Source organism: Cavia porcellus, unplaced genomic scaffold, assembly GCF_034190915.1.
Source record: "Cavia porcellus strain 051 isolate PalLab524CR breed Dunkin Hartley unplaced genomic scaffold, mCavPor4.1 scaffold_24, whole genome shotgun sequence".
Classification (NCBI taxonomy): Eukaryota; Metazoa; Chordata; class Mammalia; order Rodentia; family Caviidae; genus Cavia; species Cavia porcellus.
This window is the reverse complement of record NW_026947507.1, coordinates 44,801,900-44,810,633: the sequence shown is the minus strand read 5'-3', so window position 1 is coordinate 44,810,633 and position 8,734 is coordinate 44,801,900. Positions and strand designations below refer to the sequence as shown.

The 8,734-nt window shown below is 39.3% G+C and overlaps 1 long non-coding RNA gene across 1 annotated transcript; it reads left to right on the top strand.

Moving 5' to 3' along the window:
- Positions 1 to 3,775: 3,775 nt before the first annotated feature.
- LOC134472619 (uncharacterized) lies at positions 3,776 to 7,984 on the top strand. The gene is made up of 3 exons (XR_010042507.1): positions 3,776 to 4,150; positions 6,004 to 6,054; positions 6,918 to 7,984. It is a non-coding gene; the product is annotated as an uncharacterized LOC134472619 (long non-coding RNA).
- Positions 7,985 to 8,734: the final 750 nt, after the last annotated feature.

Below are 8,734 nucleotides of genomic sequence, written 5' to 3'. Positions count from 1 at the left end.
GCACCATGAAGACCAGGAAGCCCCAGGAGGCTCTGTAGCTACCTGAGCCAGGATTCTTTTTTGATTCTTATTTTTCAACTCGCCAGCAAAGATTTCAGTAGAATTTTTTAAGTTGAAGGAAAAGAAAAATATGCATAATTAGAGCTATTATATACTAAAGACCTTCAGACAAAAGAGAAGGGCTTTTTATCTATTATTTCACTTGGGCACCTCCTATCCCCTTACAGTTCCAGCCAACGAAGGAGAAGACAAAGAATTGGAGCTGGAGGAGTTGTCTTGCTGGCTGCACACAGCAGGGCCCAACAGAGGGAGAAGTGGAGGTGGCTCTGCCACGCTCACAAAGAGGGCGCCTGAAGCTCCCTTGGAAGGAGCTTCAAGATCAGTGTTTACTTTTCCCTCATTCTTAGAGCAAAGTCATTGGCCACAGTCAGGAAGTAGACAACGTGAATATCCCTCAACTGGGGAATGAATGAAATGTGATACATTCCTGCCATAAACCATTACTCATCAACAGTAGGGTAAAATGCTGATACATGTTACAATATGAATGAAGCTCAAAATGATCCAGCTAAGGAAAAGAAGCCAGTCCCCCTAAACCTGGTAATACGTGATCCTAGCTCTGTGAGAGGTCCCACATCTACGTCTATCTATAGGAACAGACGTGTGTTGGGAGATGCCGAGGAGGGAAAGTAAAGTCACTGCCAGACGGGCTTCCTTTCGGGACTATGAAAATATTCAAAATCAGACAAGCGTGGTGTTTGATAAATACACTAGAAATTTAGTCGTACCTTCAAAAAGGTAAACATTATTAGATGCTAATTCTATTTCAACAGAGCCACTAAAACATGCTCCAGCCTCTTGCCAATAGTATCAAAGATCCCCCAATAAGTTTTTTGAAACCCCTCTGAGTCAACAGTTAATCAGCCATCACTCAAGGTGACTGTTGGCAGAACATGTGGGAATCAGGGTACTAACCTGGTCTAAATTAGTGTACTTACCTTTAGAATTCCTTCTTGGTGCTTTTTATAACATTTCCAAAATCTTTTGCTTTTTCTAGGCTATTTTCTCTCCTTTTCTTTAAAAGCTCCGTAGGTTCAGCTTGGGGTTTAGGATTACGATCTATTTCACATTAACTTTCCTGGAAAGCTCAAAGTGACTCTCAGATTCTCTCTATTTCAGGTGGAAACCAGACATTCTGGAACTGCATGTTAAGACAAAGTAAGGTTCCCCACTCTCCTTTTCATTCCTCCGTGTCTTTGTGGGAATTAACTGACTATGTAAGAGTGCATCTGTTTGCAGACACGCCTGGGGACCTCTCACAAGAGTCTGGTGGTATTTTGTCACCATGGCTGAGGAGGAAATACTAAGCCCAGGAGAAGTGAAGCCCCCACCTTTATGCTCCTCCTGGGAGACTATTTGACTGTAATAAGTCTCTTGTGTTTGTATATGTTTTTAAAAATAAATGTCTCAATTTTGCCCCCAAAGCCTGCTGTTGTTCTGAGAGCAGCTGTACCATTATCTGTAGGTCAGCGTGAGGAAGACGCTGGGAAGTGTTGCCCCTTGCAGCCCGCAGACTGGCACTCTCTCTGAGAGTTCAGTCTCCTTCTGCACTTGTACCCCTGTGTTTTTTCTTAGTAGTACACACCTAGAATACATGATGGCTACTTTCTTTCCAGAAACATGCACATAACACGCCTTAATTTTTTGTGTCTTCTTTTTCCTTCCCCCTCTCCATCTCTTGATCCTCTCTTGTTTGGCGAAGATCTATCTCTCTGTTTCCTTTTACCTGTCTTTTATCTCACTCTTTAATTTACTTATACTTTGGGCTTCTCATGTAAGAGAAGCCAGATGGTATTTAAGCTTGTGCATCTGATTTACTTCACTTAACATTATATTCTTAAGAGGCATCCATTTTCCTACAAGTGACCTGTTTATCCTTCTTTACAGCAGAGTGGTACTCCTTCAAGAGTAAATACTACATCTTCTTTTCCCAGTCATGTTGAGAGACATATAGGCTTCCCTTCAAGATTTAGCTATCACAAGTTTTGCTGCCATATGCATGAGAATACCCATACCACTCTACTGTAATGCCTTTCATTCTTTCTGGAAGATGCCTAGAAGGGGAATAGCTGGGTGGGATAGCATTTCTAGTTTTAATTTTTAAGCAGTCACAGTACTGACTTCCATACTGGTTGTACTAGTTTATCATCCAACCCACGGTGTAGAGGGATTCCTTTACCCCACAATCTTGGCTTCATTTGTTCTTATTTAATCTCAGTGACGGCCACTCCTCCCGAAGCAAAATGGAATCTCAGTGCTGTTTCAATGTGCAATTCTCTAATGACCAAAAACGCTGAAGTTTCGTTCATGTATTTATGAGCCTCTGATACTTCACCTTCTGACAAATGTCCATTCATTTTCGTACTCATTTGTTTCTGTTTACACTTAGAAGACAGAATAGTTCTATCTTTACTTATTAGTTCTAAAAATTGCTTGTAGATTCTTTATCATCTTATACATGACTATTTCTGTCATCTGCAAATATCAACAGCTTTGTGCCTCCTTCTCCTTCCTCTCTGTACACTCTTCATTTTTCTTCAGTTTACAGAACTGGCTGTGGCCTCCAGAATATTGCTGAATAGAAGTGGAAAGAAGCTGAAACTTCGTGTAGTTTCAATTTCCCAAGTGGAAGCTACAGTAGGAGATAAGGCTGTTTTGCAGATGCTGTTATCAGGTGGAAGAAGTTTCCTCTATTCCTTTTACTATAAGTAGACTTGGTTTTGTCAAATTTTTCTGTGTTTATTGAAATATAATAGATTTTTATACTTCACATTTTTATTGTATTGAATTTCTTAATTTGCCTCCAAATGTTCAACCAAAATTAATTTTTCTAATACTTGGTATATTATCAATTTTATATGTGACTTGATTAGATTTGCATAATGGATTCTTCATGTAAGTTTATGGAAAATTGTGATGTAAAATTTTATTTCTTTGCAATATTTTTCTGAAGTTTCTGAACTAGACTATTTCTGGCTTTGGAAAATAAATTCATCAGGGGAACATCATCCTGACTTTCTGAAAGAATATATATATATATTTTACTTCTTAAATATCTGCTACACTGTTGTAAGGGAACTACCAATATTCTGATATTTTCCCTTTGAGGGATTTTATAATGCATAAAATTTATTTAAAAGATCTGTGCCCATTCTGTATATGTTCTTGAGGCTACTTAACGTTGAAGACGTTGGTCAAAGTTATCAACTTGTCACTGGCACAGTGTTGTTTGCAATGTTGCATTATTGTTTCTGAAATGACATCACCCAGGGGAGTGTTGATAATTTAACCTTTTCCTCTTCTCACCCCCTGCTGTTTTGCAAGATTTTGCACAAATTACCTTCGTTAGCCTCCCCCCAGAACCCCCTTCCAGGTTCCTTATTTTCCTCTCGTCCTCCTTCAGGCTACGGTGACCACCTGTTGCCCTGCTACTTTCTCAGGCGTCTGCTGCCAGTATCGCAGTCCTGAGTTGAGACAGGCTTGGGTGTGCAAGGACCTCACCACTCTCACACTCGACTGCGGCACAGATGTGCATTCTCTGAAGTGCAGGAGTGCTTTGGAAACAGAGCTCCCTTGCTGACAGAGGTGGGTCAATTGCTTGCTTTGCAAACTGGGTCATTTGCCTACTTGATATTCTTTCCAGGACGCTGGAGAGGTTGGTTAGAATAGGAGAGCATTCAGGAAATTCCCATGTGCACAACTGTGTTCTACAAAATTGAGGAGAGTACGTGAAGCAAGAGAGAAAATGAGGAGAGCTGATATACTTCTATACCAGAAAGTAAAATATTAGTGAGAATACCACTGATACTTTAAGACAGTTTAAGAGACTCCTCAGCAACCTCATCCACTTCCTGAAATGCACTCTGAGTCACTCCTGCTCTGCTCCTGGTCCTCAGGGTCCCGGAACTGGGCTCTTCCAACCACACATGGAGCTGCTCCCCAGAGCTGTCTGGAGCACAGGAAGCATGGCTTTCTCTGTGGCTTCTCCATGGGGAATGCAGCGCATGTGCCGTGAGATGAAGATGGATGAGCCGCAGGATGGCTTGGAAAAGGGATCTAAACGTTCAACTCAAAAAGAGTCAAATCTGAGGTACCTTTAATTTATTTAAGAAGATAATATTTCTTAGTACATATTCATTATTGCTACAATAAAGATGCCTAGAGATATAGAAAATGTGAAAAAATCCAGCTTTTCGTAACACAGAATGATGTCCCAATAACATGTATGGTATACACTCAGACCAGAGATACTTTGAAACCTTTGCACTGGTTACCCCGTCTCTGCTTTATTGGCTATGAGTTGTTCTTATTTATTTGCATGTTATATATGTATATTCCTAATTCTGATATGCACTAGGGAAATACATTATTTACTATTTTCCACAAGTTAGACTTTTAACACTAAATGGTATAAAAACTACATCTACACATCCAGCATACATTCATCCTTCAGTTAACTTGTATAACTGTCTGAGTCAATTAGAAATCTAAATATCTGTGCACTGATAGATCTATAAATTTTCATTCCTCTACTACACACTATTTAAATATTTATAATTATATAGTATGAGCCAATGTCATCACTAGTATATTATTTCTTGAAATGTTTTAAATTTTTAAAAATAATTACAAATTAATTTAAATGAGTTATAAAAATCATATAAGTTTCATAAGCTTAGCTCAGATGTGAGAATGCATTAGAGACTCAAATGTTACCGTGCTATAGAATCTTAGACTAATTAGCATAACTGTGTCAATCAGTTGTAACTTTTTATTGTCCAGGACCCCAACCAGTATCAGCACCATCTTAGTCTATTTAACTCTGGACCAATCCCTCCATCATTGTAATGACTCCAATACTTTAGAGAAGAAATGGCTCGCATTCTGCAGTCTGTCCTTCATTTTTGTATATGATGCTTCCAGTTGTTTTACTTACTGTTACAGCTTTCTAGAAAAACTACGGCAGAAATGATATTATGCCCTAGTACAGCTGAGAGGTGTGTGTTAATAAGACTCCTAATTGATGTTACTTTTGATCTCTGGATTAAGTGGAAATCTGACAGATTTTTCCATTAGGAAATTAGCATTTTTGTTTAGATAATTGACAAGATTTTGTGGGCAGATACTTTATGGCTAGGTTAATATCCTATTTCTCACTTTACTTTTGCACATTAATTTTAGCAGCCTTTGACAATTCTGGTGTGCAAAATTAATGCTGTGTTGTTTATAAGCATACATGTGCCATTGCTTATTCTTATGTTTTATACATTTAACTTTTAAGCAATGGAAACAAAGTGTAACCAAGTCATGGTCCCTGTTTTGCCAGGTTGATGGTCTAAATAAGTGCCTATGTTTCCTGTTAGATGTGACATCATGTGTTCACAAGATTCCAAAACAATAATATTAAAATGTTCATTGCATTATGTCATGACTGCCCGGTGATTTGAAAAAAGCTACGTATAACGTTTGATTTTTTTAACTGATTCATGTTTCATAATGTTTCATGATTGGGTTTTTTAAATAAAAATTATTTCTTTATGTTTGAAATAGCCCCCCATTATTCATTTATATATTTTGGTCTTGAGAATAAAGCTTTTTTATCTGATGTATGTCAAATGACATTTATTAATGACAATTTTTTATATTTTTATGTATTTTTGAATTTGCAATTTAACTGAACTTGTTATTCATTCTAAGAGATTTCCTGTTTCTCATTATTCTCTATGAATTTCTGCCTACTAGACTTTTACCAAATAATTATATTCTAGTGATTTGTCTAATAGATCTTCTGTTTTGTTTTTTTTTACCTTTTAGCAAAAGTTGTTAGTATATTAAAATCAGCCCAGTAGTAGCCTTAACAATTGGGTGGTCTGAGTATATCAGCTTTTGGTACCAATTACCACAAATGATATCTTTTTAACATATTTATTAAATATCTTGCAGTATAGTCTGTCATTCCAAAAGAAAACAAGCACAGAAGGACCACGATCACAGGTAATCTTCACACATATTTCAGCTACCTTGAGGATATTTAAAGCCTGTCTTTAGTTTTTTCCATTTGTGTTCCAAAACCTCATCATGATTTTAAGGTACAAATGCCACAATTACTCCTCTGTCTCCTCTGGAATCAGCCTTCTGCCTTTGACAGAGTCAGAGCCATGACCACATGCATGGCCGGGTGTTCTGAGACCCCAGGTCCCCAGTGGAGAGGACAGAGGAAGGTCATGTATTCTCAATGACTCTCATTCTTCCTGACTGACACTCTATCCACGGCACCAGGTAGAACCACTGTTCCTGAATCTTAATCATTGTTCTTTGCTTTAGATATTAGTTCTTCTTGTTAACAATAAATGCTGAGTCATAGCATCTGTTTGTTTTGTACTGGAGTAGTGATCTCAATTTAAAATGCAATGCTTCCCCGCTAAGAATGCATTGCCATAAACCACCCATTCAAGAGAATTTATCAAAATCACTATTATTTTTCACTTATTGTCAAGTATGCTGTCACTCACTATGCTGAAGATCTATTCCGAATGAATAATTCAAACCGCACAACCACATTTTGCATAGCTTCTGAGTACAATTTTATTTGCATCTACAGCATTGATCATGCAGCAGGTATGCCTATCTTAGGAGTTTTGTAATGTCAGAGATGTCCCAAGAATCCTATTCTGTATGAGAGAAAAACAAAGTCTAATAAGGAAATGAAGAAGTAATAAGAAGATTCATAGTTCATTTTAAGATACTAGATAAGAAAGGCAGGAAAAGCTACTCCAGCCTCCTGTGACCTCTGCCCACAAGCAAAACATGTACAGACACTGAACTGCATTACAAAACCTTGCACCCTAATTTTGCAGACAGCCAGAAGGCATAGGAAGTGGGCCATTAATCACAGGAGGCAGAGCTGCAGAACACAGCAATGGCCAAGAAAAGAGAAGACACGGAGGGAACCCAGTGACAGCAAGAAGACAGAAAATGGCATCAAGACCTCCAGGGAAGAATTCACATCCTTTGAACTGACAGAGGTGTCGAGGTCTTGGGGTTAAATTTTAGTAACTGTCCCGCTGCAGCATTCAGAAAATTGGGGAGTGGGGGCTGGGTAGTAAATCAGGGTAAGGGGTGATCCTTGAGGGGGAATGGTCCCAATTCTCCCTGGACTTTCAAACTTATGCTTTTCTCATATCTTTTTTGGCACACGTTTATTTTGTTGAATTATAAAAATAACATACCTAATTGTCACAAAGTATCTAACAATTTAATAAAAATTAAGTCATGATCAGTTCTCACTTAACCATGTGACTTCACATTGCTAACATTCCTGAACCATCTCTTCCACAGCCAGATGCTGTCCTTAATCCTAGAGAATGCCTTTGTATCCTGGAAAATGTTCCCATAGTTCAGAGTTACTTCTCCCTTGGCTCTTACTGGTTCATCTCTACAGAGCGGCATCTGAATTTCTCTCGTTGCTATTGCTTTAGCAAAATTCCTGAAATTGGATATTTTATAAAGACGAGAGATTTATTTATCTCACAGTTTTGGAAGCTGAAAGCTCAAAAAGCATGATGCTGGCTCTGCTCAGGCTCCTGCTATGTCGTGGCATGAGACATCACAACAGGAATATATGAGAGAGGTAGTGTCATGGTTTATGTTTGTGTCCCCCAGACCTCATGAGTTTGCATTGTTCATATGTGATGGTTCATTGTCTAGTGCTTGGATTGATGGTGTCAGTGCTCCACCCACATAGGGGTGGAGCCAGGATGTGATGTAATGGCAGGAAGAAGGTGTGTTTTTCTCTTTGCTGGTTCGAGTTTGCTGTTGGCGGCCTCCATGAACCGCAGCCCAGCCATGCCTGCCTGTCTTGGAGCCACCTGAGTGTGGACTGAAACCTCCAAAAACTGTAAGAAATAAACCTTTCCTTTCCCAACTTTGGACTTCAGGTATTTTGTCTCAGCGATGAGTAAAAAGTAACTAAGACAGGTAGCAATGCAATGAGGAGACAGGAAGCCAGCGAGTGGGGAACACGGGTCTTCCCTTTACAATTAACCAGCTCTGCCTTCTTCACACAGTGTGCTGATGTAGATGTGAATTCAAGTGAAAACAGCACAGGTAGTAGGTACAGATAATCATGCTAGATAACAACTAGAAGTATTTCACTGGGTTGGTGGCAGGTGGAGTGTCAACTTGCCCAGCTTCAGGATCCCAAGGACCAGCAGGGTCCTTCTGGGGGTCCTGTAGTGAGTTGCTGGATTCTGGTCTGCTCTCTGGTAGCATCTTCTCTGGTGCTGCTGTTCTTCTGCTCTTCCATGCCGTCATGACCTGAGCAACTTGGCTTCATTACACCCTGCTACCATGATGATTTTAACTTGCAGCTGGTGTGACGAGGACTGAACCCTCAGGAACTATTAGCTGAGTGAAACCTCTCATCCCAAATTGAGAATGTCAGGTATTGTGACCAATAACAGGCCGGCTGACAAACAGCTGGTTCAGGTGTTTACCATTCTGAATTTTTGTGCAATTTAGGATGTGCCCTTCCTACTTATTACACAAGAAAGTATACTGTTAAACAACATGTATGCTGCACCAGCAGCAGTGTACAATGTTTGCTATCTGATTTCAGAGGCCAGACCCAGTAACCGACAGGTAACATCTAGGTTTGTGCCATTACCTCCATGAT